The sequence below is a fragment of the Mytilus edulis genome, chromosome 5 (genome assembly GCF_963676685.1).
Source record: "Mytilus edulis chromosome 5, xbMytEdul2.2, whole genome shotgun sequence".
Classification (NCBI taxonomy): Eukaryota; Metazoa; Mollusca; class Bivalvia; order Mytilida; family Mytilidae; genus Mytilus; species Mytilus edulis.
In genome coordinates this window covers 44,891,431-44,909,603 of record NC_092348.1, presented here as the reverse complement: position 1 = coordinate 44,909,603, position 18,173 = coordinate 44,891,431, and positions in this window count along the sequence as shown.

Here is an 18,173-nt window from a genome sequence, read left to right as displayed (position 1 = left end):
TACTATTTAGTAACACTACTGACATTTTCAGTTATTGATATTAATATGTTAATAATATATAATTTGAGATTTTTAAGCCTAAGATTTTTCCCCTTCGTTTTCTTTACTCAGTGTACTTTTTTTGTGTTCAGTACTTTTAAATAAAAGCAAAATTTGAAATGTGTTGTTAATGGGGAAACTTTTGTGTCATTGGAGTTACTGAAGGGTCAGTAGTGTTACTATTATAATATACAAATGCAACATTTTTTATTTTTATTTATAAATGAAAGTGTTTTTAATGTCGTATACGACGGATTAGGTACTATATTACTATCATTAAATCTGATACATTTTACATATATTCAGTTTAATTGTATTTTTAGCTCACCTGGCCCGAAGGGCCAAGTGAGCTTTTCCCATCACTTTGTGTCCCTCGTCCGTCGTCGTTAACTTTTACAAAAATCTTTTCCTCTGAAACTACTTGGCCAAATTAAATCAAACTTGGCCACAATCATCATTGGGGTATCTAGATTAAAAAATTTGTCCGGTGATCCGGCCAACCATTCAAGATGGTCGCCATGGCTAAAAATAGGACATAGGGGTAAAATGCAGTTTTTGGCCTATAACTCAAAAACCAAAGCATTTAGAGCAAATCTGACATTGGGGTAAAATTGTTTATCAGGTCAACATCTATCTGCCGTGAAATTTTCAGATGAATCGGACAACCCGTTGTTGGGTTGCTGCCCCTGAATTGGAAATTTTAAGGAAATTTTGCTGTTTTTGGTTATTATCTTGAATATTTTTATAGATAGAGATAAACTGTAAACAGCAATAATGTTCAGCAAAGTAAGATTTACAAATAAGTCAACATGACCGAAATGGTCAATTGACCCCCTATGGAGTTATTGTCCTTTAAAGTCAATTTTTAACAATTTTCCATCTGCTTCCTTTGTTTAATATTCACATAGACCAAGGTGAGCGACACAGGCTCTTTAGAGCCTCTAGTTTAGTATTTACAACGGTCATAATTAGGAAAGCCAACTTTTTTTACGACAATGTATTTTGAAATGTATGTTTGAATACAATGAACAGCAATATGAATAATGTTAATAAGTCGTAAAAACCTGTTAAAACCTAAACAACAAATTGGAACAGATTTTTGATGTTTAACAATAATATTTAGTACCTAAATGCATGTTTTAAATTGGTAACACCATTGACAAGATTTATCAAAGGATGACCTAAAATTGTTAAAATTGAAGGAACTCTTCATTTTTTTTTATAATGACCCATATAATCCTCTTGTAATGGTTGTCGTCATGATAAGGCAAAATGGCCGCTATGCAAATTAGCAAAGTACCCCAAATTTTGCTATATGATTTATTATACTGAATGTTTTTTCCTATAAGTAACTTTATTTTTCAATTTTAAATTCAAAGATATAAACTATTAAACATAACAACCATCTGCAAAGTATTTAATATAGTGCAACATTGATCAAGCGTCTGCATAAAAAGGGTAATAGAGTATCTTGCCATGGAATGAAGTAAATAATCTAACTCGTATTGACCAATCAAAATCCAGCTTTTTGACATGTATAATAATAAAATTAATAGAGTCAACATTGTGTTTTAATATAAATCGCTTCAAAAACAAACAAATATTTAACAAAGCACAATAAAGCATATAATAGACAAAGCACATGAGCCAAAATATAGACAAGATTTCAAAAAATTACAATATGACAATAACGGGATGAATAATGATGAAACTAAAATGTATTTTTTTTTAGCTTAATTGCACATACAGGTTCATGCATTTCAGTTTGTGAATATGTCAACCTTAAATTGTAATACAACTATTTAGTACCATCGTAAATATGAAAAATAGTTGGTACACGAGCTCTTTAATTTTTAAAGAGCAAGCCGAGGCAATCTCGAAACACGAGGAATGCATTGGATCCGAAATAACGTGGCAGCATATTTATACATCTCTTCTTTAGCATTGATTTGACTGCGGCTTGGAGAAAAGTTTCCTAATTAATACAATAAATTGTTCATTTACTAAGTCGAGAATATACTACTTTTTGATTTCACCTCTTGTGTTGAATATTGGCGTTCAATTTTTGTCATTTCTTATTGACTTGCATGTTTTGAACCGGTCTTGGAGTTCGTTTTTTTTTAACAAAAATTAGTCATTTTATTTTATACAGAGTTAATAATGACCTAGCGCTACTATAGTAAATTTTTCATGAGACTGATGGATGGATGGATTGATCGATAAGTGCCTAGCGTCCAAATATTTGATTCAAAATAAGGACGAGTTTTAAGTATGTGTAGGTGCTGCGGTCAACGTATATGTGTTTCTCATTTTCTCCGAACAAAAGTTCCTCTCCAAAAAAAAAATGCCATCAATTGTATGATATATATATAAACAAATATTCCAGAACAAATGCTGTACGGGGACGATTTGCTTTTTATTTTTTCCCTCTGATGCTAAGCGAGGGCAATTCAAACCCCATAAAAATGGGATAATGATAGGTTTTCGTGCGAAAAAGCCACATGTGTTGACTCTTCAGAGACATATTCCATGGGTTCTAATCAACGTCTTTTAAATTTGTTAGTCTTTGTTTACTCCTTGGTTTTGATTGTCATTGTCCTCCTCGGGGTATGATATTAACTTCCAAACGTGGGTGAGTGTTTATACATCCCATACAACCCAACAGAAGCGAGAGAGAGAAAACACCAACACAAAGAACACCGTCCCTCCACAGAAACAATTTCTGTCCTTAAAATATCATGTCTTCGCGGAAAGTGTAAGTATTATACTGAGCACAATTTGAGATGAAGATTGCTATTTGAATAAATAATATAACGAGTGATAAATGCTTGCAATCATTTTGCATGTTTGATATAAGCTAGCAGGTATAACAACTTATAGTGAATATATGAATATGAACGCTATGGAAAGTAATAATCATATCACATTTGGTCTAGACTTAATTTTATTTTTATAGTTCGTTCTTATGTTGTACTGTTATACCACTGTCCCAGGTTAGGGGGAGGGTTGGGATCCCTCTTAATATATGTTTATCCCCTCCACATTATTTATGTATGTGCCTGTCCCAAGTCAGGAGCCTGTAATTCAGTGGTTGCCGTTTGTTTATGTGTTACATATTTTTTTTTCGTTCATTTTTTTTATATAAATAAGGCCGTTAGTTTTACATTGTCATATCGGGACCTTTTATAGCTGACTATGCGGTATGGGCTTTGCTCATTGTTGAAGCCCGTACGGTGACCTATAGTTGTTAATGTATGTGTCATTTTGGTCTCATGTGGACAGTTGTCTCATTGGCAATCATACCACATCTTCTTTTTTTATATTAACACTAGAATTTGTCTTGGTATAAACATCTGCAAACAGCTTTTACATGTTTTATTTTGGGTGAAAATGTACCAAGGAAGCAATTTATAAATTTAATTTATAAATTATTAACTGTATAATTACAAAAACACCGAATTCCAAGGAAAATTAAAATCGGAAAGTCTCTTATTTTCTAGTGGCAGTCAAATTTTCCAGTATTACCGTATGTGTAGACAATTAAGTTGTATAGATCTACCAATATGTCATTATGTGTCAGAAGAGAGATTACTCGAATTATGTAGAGTACACTAGTTTGAAGTACAGTTTCTTGTTTTTATTTTAAACAGCGATGGTATTGCAAATAAAGATACTTGTATAAAACTGGATTGCTGGAATAACAATTTTCACTTGTTTATAATGAAAAAAAATAGTGTAATTTAAACATAAGAAAAAAATGTCCCTAAGAAAATTGAAAAGCAATATTGTCTATTTCAACATGAAAAACTAAAATCAGGTCCATGATACAGGCACATTGAATATATCAATTGCATAGATTTTAAACTGGTCTTAACAAATTTTTTTGGGTCAAGTTAGTACTACATTTGCCTGCTCCAGGAAGAGCTGTAGTAGCTGCTAATAAGTATACCCTGTATGCGACCTACATTTTAGAATCAACGAATAATCATGCCGCGTTTTATGACAACACTCCAAGGATTAGAAGTTGGAAAACAGAAATTATTTGTGTATATATGCATTAAAAGGATGTATCGTCATTGTGTTATTGTTCTATGATATTTTTTCTATTCTTGCCTTGATTTTTGCTAATGTGCTTTGTTTATATGTTTTTCATATGGATTAGACCGTTGGTTTTCCCGTTTGAATGGTTTTACATTTCTAATTTTTGGGGCCCTTAGTTTAAACATATTTATTTGTAGTGGATTGGGAAACAAGTTTTGCAACTTATATTAATCCCTTTCCACTATGCGGGTGCGAGTGCTGCCTTGTAGCGGCATTAGCCTACTCTTTTTCGAAATCTACAAGAGTGTCTTTAACGTCCAAGAGATATTGCTCTCTCTTAACACGGGTCAGCCATTTATCGTCCCCTTCCGACGGAATATCATCGTTTCCTCAAGACCATACTCGCAAATGGTGTCAAGGGAGAGCCGAAAATTGAGTTCCTGAAATTTTCATCCAGAACGGGAATCGAACCAAGAACCTTTGTGCTAGTAGTCCGATGCACTAACCACTACATCACGGCTTTCTTTTTGGGTTTATAGCTTGCTGTTCGGTGTGAGCCAAGGCTCCGTGTTGAAGGCCGTACCTTGACCTATAATGGTTGACTTTTATAAATTGTTATGTGGATTGAAAGTTGTCTCATTGGCACTCATACCACATCTTCCTATATCTACTTTTAGTGTTTTTACATTCCGTCATTATGTTATTGTGCTATTATAATTTTTTGTATTATTGTCTGTCATTTTTGCCAATGGGCTTTGTCTATATGCCTTTTGGGTTTCTTTGTTACATACATACATGTGTTTGTCTTTATAGTGATTAAGATTATAACACAATTGACTGCTGTACCCCCTTTTTTTACATTTGTATCCATTATGTCTGTTTGTTTTGTTTACATATCGTTGTCAACATTATGGAATTTGATGCGATTGTCATACAATACAATTAAGAGGTTTAGCTAGCTTTAAAATCAGTTTTAATCCGCCATCTTCTACATAATAAGAAAAGTCCTGTAACAAGTCAGGAATTAGGCATTTGTTATCCATTCGTTGTATGCTTTTGATTTTGCCATTTGAATGAATAGGGACTCTCTGTTTTGAATTTTCCTCGGAGTTCGGTATTTTTATGATTTGACTTTTTAGATGAACGCATATTTATATATATGCATGAAAGGCGGACTAAATTGATCCCAGGTTGTTTGTTATCATTTCCTTCACTGTATGATTTTCTTCCTTGTATGCGACACACCATATAGTAGAGGTTAATAGTCTAGTCAAGTTTGAAGGAAGATAGTTGATTCGATCTATGACAGCCGCCGATTGGTAAATGTCTGCCACCTTCCGCAGATGACTTGTTTTTGCAATACATGTGAATTGAACCGCCTTTCTGTGTATGAAGAAACTAACCCATTATGTGTGTTTTTTTTAGATATGCAGCAATCAGTTAAAAATTGCCCCTCTGAACAGGTTTAGACTGTACAAATGTACAAATGAGTATATTGTCAAATTGTAAAACCCTCATAGCAACAATTGTCTCAAATGATGATAAACAAAATCCTTTGTATACCTTAAATGAATCTGGACACAGCCAAATACAAGACCCAATATTTCTAAATTCTGCATACTTAAAATCTATTCTTCAATTATTATCTAAAGTCTATTTCGTTTCCATTCGTTTGATGTGTTTAAGCTTGTATTTGTGCCATTTATAAGGGAATTTCCGTTTAGAATTTTCATTGGAGTTTTTCTGTTTCTATCTATTTTATTATATATAGTTGAATTAGTATCACTCAACATTTAAAAATTAACAATAACACATTTGATAAGGATACAACTCAATCGTTTGCGTTTGATCGTACAATTCGAAACTACTGAAACATTCATTTATCTAAGTAGTCCTGTGTTGTTCATTTTATAGCTGGTATTTTGGTCTTGAAAACAACAGTTATTTTATTTATACAAGTAGTCGAAAAGAAGTCGAGACTTCTTCATCAGGCACGAGAAGTTCCTTCGTTACACCGTCAACAATGTGTTTACTCACATTATAGTTATTTATCCTCTAGCCGCTTTATTTCTTCGTTTTATCTACTATTGTTTCAGAGGTGGATTGCGCCGATAACTGTTTATCGACATCATTCTGCAGCTGATTAAGGGCATACGATACAGTTACAGTGAAGGTAATGACGTTGCTAACGTAAAATGTTATTTTCGCGACGTCAAACTATGACATATCGGGAAAAGATGCATTTTTCGACTGATTTTTATCATTCAAACTGATTTAATTTGAAAACGAGTGCATGGACCCCTTTTTTTAAAACAGCAATTTGTTTCATTTTGCAAGGAGATTATGTGACCCAAATTTTATAAAACTGTAAATAGCTCAATTTTTAAAATTTTGATAAACATGCAGCAAAAAATGACGTTTTTTCCTCTATTCATGAACATTTGATAAATATAAAGTTATTTCGTAATAAAAATTACATAATTTTCAATGATACTTATAAAATACAGAAATTACCGATTATGTAACAAAAAACAGTTTGTGTTTATCTTTTAAAGCAAAAAAGTTACGTCGTTCTTTCGAAAAAGAAAATACGGACACAAATCTGAATTTTGAGCAAATATACAAAATTTCGACCTCATTTTACTCAAAAAGTAGCACATGAAGGTATATTTTTTATGACATATTTGATTTAATCAGGTAAAAAATAGCCTACATGCAAATTTTCATCAACTTGTAAATACAGGTTCAAAACTGTATCGTATGCCCTTTTAAAAACATGATTGGAGGGTAAGACCAGAGACCGTATACTCCTGAATCGTCACATTTGTATCATTTTTGCAAATAATGTCTTAGTTTTGCGACACAAGGCTTATCTGGGTAGTACTCACATTGTGATTGCTACTTGCAGATGGTGCAAGTTGTGCACCAGGTCGCTCTGTGTCTTCAGCTGATTGAAACATGCAAGTAAGGTCCGAGTAACAGAGCGTCATCCTTTTGCAACTTTCGGTCGTACTTTTCTATCAGTTAGTACTACTAAAATAATCGGAATCATTCAATTTCATCAACATTTTCTAAATCCATAAGTTCGAGTTCTTGGTCCGAGAACACAATTAATTCGTAGTGCATTTCTTTTAGAACATAAATGAAAATAAAAAAAATCCCACCTGCGCTTTCTCAAAGAAACTTTTACAGTGTGTTGTACTACTTTTGGGACAAATTATATCAAATTTATAGAAAACTTCATCGCCTCTAACTCAAAATATGGCCAATTTTATGTTTAGGGCGTCTTGAAATCTTTTGACAGCTTCCGAAGTGCTCATTTTCAACCTTTTTCAGCTGGACCAAATCACTACTTTCCTTTAAAATTCTGGACCCAAATTTTTTTACAGTGTAATTTCAACCCCCTTCTTGCAATTTGAGGCAGTGAACATGGAGAAATAAATTTGGAAGGGGTATAAAAATTAATGGCAAGTAACCCACTGTCAACACTAGGGACTATATTTGTGAACAACGAAAATCAAGGGACGACAATGGTGGTCTCGGACCTCTTGTTCGTCATTGAAATTCAGTCTACAGTAGGTTTTTCTCTCCTTGAAATCATTCACACCCGAATCGTCACAAATCATATCATTTTTGCAAATACTTAACACCTCCGTTCTGCGTCTAAATCTTTCCACATCTTTTAGTTCCAGTACTTGTTCATTAGTTTAAACATATTTATTTATAGTGGATTGGGAAACAAGTTTTGCAACTTATATTAATCCCTTTCCACTTTGCGGATGCGTGCTGCCTTGTAGCGGCTTTAGTCTGCTCTTTTTCAAAATCTACAAGGGTGTCTTTTGCGTGCAAGAGATATGGCTGTCTGTTAACACGAGTCAGCCGTTTAGTGTCCCCTCCCTTGTCGAAATTTTCCACACGTCGTTCCAATTCTGTAGAAAAATGGTTAAAAACATGTTATAAGCTTATTCATTTTGTATCGAATTTGTATTCCTCAAACATTTTCCTTAACAAGCTGTTTGATGGTATTCGACATTATTTGCGTTAGTACATTATTTTAGGCAATTAATGTTTTTGATATTTTAAAAGTACCGAAGCCATGTCTTTGATGATGTCACACCAAATATAGTACAGATTATGCAAGGCTTTTCCGAAGTTGAGGAAAACTGAAAATATGAGAGAGACAGATCTCAACATCGTCCACATATTACATCTCATTACTGTCAAGTATACTGTGTGAACTCTAAATCCTCCCCATACCTCTCTCAGGGGTTTAACAGCTAAACATTAAATGCACGATCAAACATGTTGCAATTGTGTTAACCATATCGAACGATACAACTGACAAAACGAAAAGAAAACATTTTACGTATAAACAATAGACACAAGACACAAACATAAAAAGTAACATCACAAAATTACTAAAAATACAAAGCAGAAAATCCCTAATCAAATTTCAAAATCAAATCTCAAACATATCAAACGAATGGATTACAACTGTTAAATTTCCTGACGTGGTACAGTCAATATTTTATGTAGAAAGTGGTGGATTAAACCAGGTTTTATAGCTAGTTATCATCTTAATCACTGTGATACAAACAAATAAGTAGCAAAAAGCACAAAAGGCATATAGACAAAGAACAGTAGCAAAAGTTAAAGACAAGAATACAAAAATTTACCATAGCACAAAAACACAATGAGTACTCTCAGTTAATGAAGGCTGGTACAAAGACAACAGAAACTTATAAATAGATAGTAAGTCGATGTTAATAATTCCAAAACAGTAGAAACATAACTATTTAAATGTTTAAATGGTGTAATATAGGGAGAAGATTTCACAGAAGAAACTAAATCATAACAGGCATAAAATGGACAACGACATGACAAGTCGACACTAGTACTAGGTAAATAACCCGACTCATTTCTTTTTGTTAAAGTGATACACGATTGAATTTTGTGATGTTTTTTGTTTTTGTTTTTTTTTAAGAAAAACAATAATCACTAATAAGTTTTTTTTTATTTTGATCAAACCAGTTCTCATTCTGGACAAAGAAACATATTGATGTATTGTATTGAACACTAGAGAGATCTTATTTGTTGATTTATTTGAAGCGCTTTTCTGGTTTGACGATCTCATTCATATTTCGAGCATTTGCAAAGACTCACTAAACATGGTTTATGTATGATATATCACCAGGATAATAAAATCTATGCAAAGTTAACAAACTGACAAATATGCATATAGAAAGTCTTGCATACGATTTATTGTAGGTTGCTAAACGTCTATCGGCAAATATATCATGTTTGTTTTTGGACGAAAACAGTCTAAATGTAAATCCTGTATTTATGTCAGTAACTATAAAAGTTGGGAAATTTGAACTTATACATTGGATAGAAGACAGAAATGTTGCCTTGAAACAAGTCACCGTATGTGAACTCCTAAGATGTTGCAATATATCTTAACGGATAGAGTACTCTCTCTGCACGAGGCATCGGATTTAACGTCCTAATTGTGAGCGGAAATGGCTGCGTATTTTATTCCAGCACAGCTAAACGGACGCCCCTATTTGGTAAGGGTTTCACTGCCGATCGGATTAATACAAAGAGTGACAATATATCTATTCCCAAGTCAACATTGACGGTTCTTGCATTAGAACACAACAGTAGAAAAGAAAAACGATGGACTGACTGTATATCAAACACATACAAAATGTATCAAAAAGAAGAAAACACAGAAGGTAACAAAAAGAAGAGACAATCTTGTGTGTAGACGTTTAGAAAAGAAAGAACAATTAAGCTGGTAAAATGATTGGAAATATAAATAAGAAAAGCTGGGAATCTTTTTAAATTTTAAATGTATTAACCAGTATTATCGTTTGATTTGTGAACATGTATAACTGACATATTTAACTTCTGTTCATTCAGGTTATTTCAATATACGACAATGTTACTATATACCAAATTAATGTTAATATTTGAAAGAACGGTTTCTTGGAATAAAATGTATTTCTGATAAGTGCAAATCGGAACTCATTTTTGGTTTGAACGGTAGAATTATAAAACTTGGCAATAATATACCCCTTGGGATCGGTAAATCAATCTGAAAAGTTTCAACAGATAAAAGAGGGTATATCTCAACTGGTTAATTATAATTATCCTAGATTGTTTTTATGTGTTTTAGCATTCGTGGTTGAATTTAATCAGCAAAGCACAGCGTGGTTGGATGCACGTACAATGTATATTAAGAGTGTGGTTTTCATTTAGACATGTTAGAGGAATATGTAATGTATTTGAAATGAGTTTTCTATTTGAAATTAAATTCTTGTTTAGCATGCACATGCATTATGTGCAAAAAACAATTGTAGAGACAATCAAATACAATTGAAATGCTTTAAAACCTAATGTACAATTGTAGAATCGATTTTATGCAAAACGAACGTTTCAAAGCTTTTAATATTTCCAATTCTTGAAAATTTAATGAACAGTTGTGTTTACCAAAAAATGGATGGTTAAGCAAATATTCACATTTATGTGCATAAAACAATTTAAAGGAAACTAATACATTGCACAGCACACATTATATCATTGATTGATTATACAAAATTTAAATTTGAAGCGTAATTTCAGTTTTAGTACTTTTATAATAAAAACATTTGTCACATTACTAAATACAATAACCTTCAATGCAAATACACTTTTAAGCAAAAATAAATTTTTCAGAGAAGCTACTATAAAATATTATAGAAACTGCATCATGATATTATAACAAAATAACCCTTTTCAGTCTGTTTGTCTGGCTTTTTTTAATATTTGGATTAACACTTGTATTTTATAACAAAAAAAAACAATGAAGTAAGTGACTTCCAATTTTGCAAAATGCTTGAAATGTTAAAGAGGACACATATACCTTTAAAATGAAACTAAATTGATATTTTTCTGTTGCCTGTTCTAATTGAAACTAACTCCAAAACTTGACACCAACTTCCAAAAACAGCAAATACTTGGATATACATGGTATACTGGTTGATAATTTTCTTATCCCAGGCATAGATTATCTTAGTCGTATTTGGCACAACTTTTTGGAATTTTAAATTCTCAATGCTCTTCAACTTTGTACTTGTTTGGCTTTGTAAATATTTTGAAATGATCGTCACCGATGAGTCTTATATAGACGAAACGCGCGTCTGGCGTACTAAATTATAATCCTGGTACCCTTGAAAACTAATTAATACTATTTAAAAGCATCTGTTCACCAAAATAAAACACAAAAGTCTGAAAGAAATAACATACAAACACTAAAACACCGAAAAGAGCTCTTATATCTAATTTAAATTAACAGTTTGCAAAAGTATGAATTAGTCGAAAAACTATGGACTTTCTTTTCCCACCCATATATTACCTAAGACGTATTTGGCAAAACGTTTTAAATTTGTTGGTCCATAATACTCTGTACATGTTCGGCTTTCTAACTTTATTTTTTATCTGAGCGTCACTGATGAGTCATATGTAGACGAAACGCACGCCTTGCACATCAAATTTTAAGCCTGGTACCTTTAAGAGTGAAAGACATCTAACAGCCCTATCTTGTCGATCGTTATTTATATTTATCACTGAACTCTGGAAAGATCCCAGATTACTGGCGTTATGCAAGTGTATTTCCAACATTCAAAAAGACAACAGCAGAATACATCTGTAGCCCTTTTCACAAAAAATCTGAAATGTAAAATTTATCTTAAGTCTAAAATATTCCGTAACAATTCAACTAAACATTTTTATCGTAAGATTAATTTTACATTTTACGATTTTTTGTGAAAAGGACAACTGTTCATTAGTCATCAATTGATTATTATGTAATAAATGAAAACAAATCCGGGTTACAAACTAAACCCGAGGGAAACACATATATACTAAAAGAGGAAAACAAAAGCAAAAAAAAAAAAAAAACCATTGAACAGCTACACAAACATGATCCTATAAACTATCACCCCATGTTGTTGCAAACTTTCAGAACTAACACAAGCATATAATAAATGAAAAACACCAAGGAAAAGTAACATTCTATGTGATTTCCAATGTGGTTTTCGATCACCCCGTTCTTATCTATGATACTCATGATAGCATTTATGCAAGAACTTGCATATTCGAACAAAAAAACATTCAAATTAACATCATAATAATTAATTTTGCAAAAGCATTTGACAAAGTCTCACATCCTCACCTCGTATATAAAATCAGCTTCTGTACCAAGTCAGGAATATGACAGTTGATTTCCATTCGTTTGATGTGTTTGTACTTTTGATTTTGTCATTTGAACAAACAGTAGTCTTTGAAAGGGAAACATCGATTAAAACTCCTGTAACGTCTGACAAAGTACTTGGGCCAATATTGTTCTTAATCTCTACTGTGTGATGATTTGGTAGAATATATAAAACATAGTGCAATAAGATAATAGCATTACATGTATTTATATGGAAAAAATAGACCGAATGACACGAATAAATTGGTCTGATTTAGAAGCGACAGAGGGGAGCGGGACTGGCTAATGCATTTTCACCCTGATAATTGCAACATTCCTAGTGCAACACAAATAGTTATCATACATTGTAGATACCAGATTTATAATTTAACACGCCAGACGCGCGTTTCGTCTACAAAAGACTCATCAGTGACGCTCGTATCAAAACACAAAACAGTTACATAGACAAACAAGTACAAAGTTGAAGAGGATTGATGAACCAAAATTTCCAAAAGTTATGCCAAATACGGCTAAGGTAATCTACTCCTGGGATAAGAAAAGCCTTAGTTTTTCGAAAACGAAAACCTTTAGAATTATCGCTCGAAATATCTGCTATAAAATATATAATTGAAAATGGAAATGGGGAATGTGCCAAAGTGACAACAACCCGACCATAGAAAAAAACAACAGCAGAAGGTCACCAACAGGTCTTCAATGTAGCGAGAAATTCCCGCACCCGGAGGCGTCCTTCAACTGGCCCCTAAACAAATATATACTAGTTCAGTGATAATGAACGCCATACTAATTTCCAAATTATACACAAGAAACTAAAATTAAAATAATACAAGACTAACAAAGGCCAGAGGCTCCTGACTTGGGACAGGCGCAAAAATGCGGCGGGGTTAAACATGTTTGTGAGATCTCAACCCTCCCCCTATACCTCTAGCCAATGTAGAAAAGTAAACGCATAACAATACGCACATTAAAATTCAGTTCAAGAGAAGTCCGAGTCTGATGTCAGAAGATGTAACCAAAGAAAATAAACAAAATGACAAAAATACATAAATAACAACAGACTACTAGCAGTTAACTGACATGCCATAACATATGCTTAACTCTTCAATCAAACTTAACATATACACATATCGATAAAGGACATCGAGAGTGAATCAATGTCTTTGATTTTTTCACAGAATACAAAATATATCAATAATCCTGTGTGCAATTGAATTATGCCGAAACCGGTATTAAAAGTTAACTACATATATATACACAACAGGAATAACATGTTTAGCCTAGTCAAATTCTAAAATAACTTTCAATGTAAAAACCTAGATTTCGATTATTTTCAAGTCCCGAACATCATCGATTTACGACTTACTAAAAATATTAGCCTTATAGCTTTTCTTTAACCAATATTCAACAAAATTTTCCAAAAAGGTGAGGAGCTCAAAATTTGATGTCCGAGCTCTGGGATATCTCAACTTTACTAACCATTTTGTTTTTCTCCGTTGGATGACAGTTCTATGTATCACGTACCATTTCCCGCTATGCACGGTATTTAAAATTCAACATATCACAAACGAAGGCTTTTCATTATTGAAAGAAAGTTACTGTGGATTCTTTTATTTTCGTGGGTACCAATTTTCGTGGATTGATAAAAACTAACATGTTCGTGGAAAATTAACCGTGGTTTTGCCGAGGTCTCCGTACAAGCATATATGAAGTTCTTCATTCGTTGAAAATTTAATTTCGTGGTTCACTTGTACCCACTAAATACACGATAATTGGAATCCAACGAGTAATACTGAATCTACAGTATATTTGTTTTTATGTACTAAATGTACAACACAAAACACTTTAAAAAATAATCACAATAAAAACAACAAGCAACAATGTCATATACATATTACAATATCTTTGTCAAATTAGTTTTTTCCCCTTAGTTTTTCATCTTCTTGGATACAAGTTCCCCCATACGTTTTGGTCTGTCTGGCATGCTGTTGATTCTGTATCTGTTTAACTATATACTGTATTATCTTCATTAATTTTTGATAAAAAAACTGAAACAATACTTGGTTTTTAGATAATTTTTTTAACGTCAAATCCCATTTCCTATTTTACCATGTAACAGTTACATTTTATGAAACACCTGATATGTCCAAATAGTTATAGGACATGTTGGACTATGAGTTTTTTACGTATGATATGTGTTGTCCAAAGGTGTAAGGATTTAGCCATGGCGTTGTCAGTTTGTTTTAGATTTATGAGTTTGACTGTCCCTTTGGTATCTTTCGTCCCTCTTTTATTTAGGGAGCTTCCAAATTAGTTGCATTGAAGTTACATAAGGTACACAAATATGTCACCTTCTCTAGTGGGGCATGTGTTAATATTACGTGTCGAATGTCTAAATTCTTCGAACCTTCAATTTAGCAGTTACTACTTCTATTGCAAATAAAATAGGGCACCATAAACTGTAAAAAAAATATGTATCTATAAAATAAGTGTGCCTATTCACTGATATCACAAGGTCACTGGACATTCCCAAAATTTCATTATTAGTCTACAGGTTCCTGATACGCAGAATCCAAGCTGGAACGTCTTCCGGAAAAAAAGGTATCAAACTTTCATGGTTTATTATTATTTCTGATTTTACACGACCTTCGATTTCATATAAAACAGACGCACGACTTCTGTTATGACAAATGGACAAGTTACCATTTATCTTTTAATTTCTTACAATACCCATTCTGAGTAAGTTTTAGGGATACACTTTAGTTCTATTTTATTCCGTTTAACATGTCAATTAAAGGGAAGCCGATAAAAATAGTGCAAGTTATTAATATCATGCAAATCCCCCACACGACATACGACATATCATATAATTGAATTATATATATAACAGATAAAGGACAATGGTGTTGATTTAAAGTTACACCATCGAGGTCATTTTATTTATTTAATTAATATTACCAATAATTAACATGATTAACATTACATATTACTTATATTGGTCAATAGTGTTGATTAAAAATTAAACTATGCTAGGCGCTTTTGTTTTCTTCACAATTAATATTACCAATAATTAATACTATCTCTGTCAAATCCTATACCGATACAAATACTATATACTACCTGTTTCCTGGATGATCCAGTCCTGTCAGGCGCACCACCAAACGGTGGATTCGGGATTTGCTTTTAGCAAGGGTCATTATCACACATGAGTTTCGTCATAACACAGAGAATTAAACCAATAAAAAAACAGAAATAAAAAAAAAGAACAACATTAAAAAGAAAGATTATGAAAGCAGAGTAGAAAACTGCAACTTAAGCTTTAAATCAGCATATGGATACTAAAAATCCAGGCTTGAAATGAGGCACAATTACTTCATGTTCGTGATCATTCATTAACGGACATATGATGGTGCAGGTGTGTTCTAGTAGCATTTAGTTTTCAGTGTAACTGGCAGAACTATGATAGTTTTTCATCGAACCTCGGACGCTCGGACTAAAAGTATCCAGAAAAATAAGACGAAAATTTCAGGATATATTCATAAGAAGACAATAACAATCAAAACCAAGGAGTAAACAAAGACTCACAAAACCAAAGGACATTTACATCGACAGTTTTAAATAATAAACAAGAAACAACACGAACTCCACTAAAAACCGGGAGTGAAATCATGTGCTCCGGAAGGGTAAGCATTTCCTGAACCGTATACGGCACCCGTCGTGATTTCAGAACTTACATTCTTCTCCATTAAAACATTTCAAAACAGGTCATGTTCTGTTACTTACAATATCACACAATTTGTAAGAAATGATCGATTATACTTCGGGCTCATGGATGCTGTATCTAAGTCATTACAGTAAGAATAGACGCGTGGTATAATGTCTTTTACTTTGGTGCACACTTCATGACCAGAAAAAGCCTTCGTCAGCATATTGTTAGAAATAACAGAAAATTTTGAAAACAAAGAAGTATAATCAATCATTTCTTAAAAATTGCGTGATATAATAAGTGATAAAACATGACCTGTTTTAAAATGTTTTAATGGAGAAGAATGTAAGTTCTGAAATCAATCTATTATTTCATGGTGACACTGTCGTCATTATTATTTTTCAAAACTTTGAACTTAAAGAAAAATTTGAAAACTTTTGTTTTAAAATGATTTCAACGTACAGGTATGCACAATAAAAAACTATTCAATCAAACCATTGCAATTGAAAAGAAAGAAATTTCTTTGTATTGACACTATCGCTGATAAGAGATAAAATTCTTAAGACATTCAATCACGCCAGGAAATGAAAAAGCTATATTGATGAACAATTGAAAACTTAATGATTACATTTTGAAACCATTCTATAAACATGATAAACAAAAATAAATGATAAAAAGGAGAAAAGCAATAATTGCAGTTTCAAATGTTAAACATTTCTAATAGAAATTCCCATTCAAGTATTTACAAAAAATCCTGCTTAGATGATTTATATAATTATTCCAAATTCGAACGGAGACATTTCAGAATAATGTTTTGGTGTCCTTTATAGCTTGCTGTTCGGTTTGAGTCAGGAAACTCTGTTGAAGGCCGTGCTTTGACCTATAATTCTTTACTATTACACATTGTGATCTAAATGGAGAGTCAATGTATATAAGTATGTTTTATTATATGATATTGTGTCGTTAATGCCCCAATAACATCAGACCACGATCGCACCACGCTTACCACGATTTCAATTAAATTCAGATCGTGGTGAAGTCGTTGTTTGAGCGGCATGAAAATGTAGATTTTCGTTGTTTTCACGATGCTACTACGTCCTTATTACGCCCCTACAACGATTCCGCTACGATTACACCACGTTGTCACCACACTTATTATGCGACCTCACTGCGATTATCACGGTCTTACGAGACCCATCACGTTCTCCATACGACCATATACCACGATTTATCCGATTGAAACAAGATCTCAACACGCTTCTTCTGCGATTATAGCATGTTATTACCAATATCCTTCTACGATCTTACCACGTTCATATCGAAATCTAACTACGCTATCAGCAATAAAGTCAACATTATGTTCCATATAAATACTGTTTCATTCCTTCTGATTGTCATTAATACGTAGTATTTTCGAAAACAACACAGGCATGCCATCAAAATATACCAGGTCTTGTTAGCGTGGTGGTAGGGGTAGATGTAGAGTCAGAGAGACCTCTGATACGAATCCTGATACAGTAGAGATGTCGGATCAACCAATCCAACCTGAATCACAACGTATTGCTAATCCATCTACATTTTCATGTCGCTCATACCGCAAACTCGCAACGATCTGAAATTATTCTAGATCGCAGTGAGCGTGGTACGATTTTGGTCTAGTGTGCCTTGGGCATAACATAATCAGCTACTCTAACAAATAACATTAATCCTTGAAATTAAAATCGATCTGGATCAAAGATCTTTCAAAGCAAATAGGGATCATTTTTGGGAGGTTTGATGACAGAAATGTAAATCAATGTTAACGCTGACTACAATTGCAATAACGTTTTTGATAAGATATTATTGACAAGAAAAGCTTATTTTAGATTATATATTTGATTAAATTAATTGTACGTTAACATATTGATGTCTTACAATTATCAGTCAGGGGCGTTACTTAAACAAGTAACTTTTTTCAGTTACTTATATAGGTAATTTTTGTTTAAAAAAATATAAAATTACTCAAAAGAGTTATTTTAAATTTCAATAGAAGCAGGGACTTAATGTAGTTTTCATGATTTTTTACATCATTTTGTATCATAAATTTAAGATTTTGTAAGATTTTAGAGGAGAATAGACATAAAGGGTTACTTTAAAAAT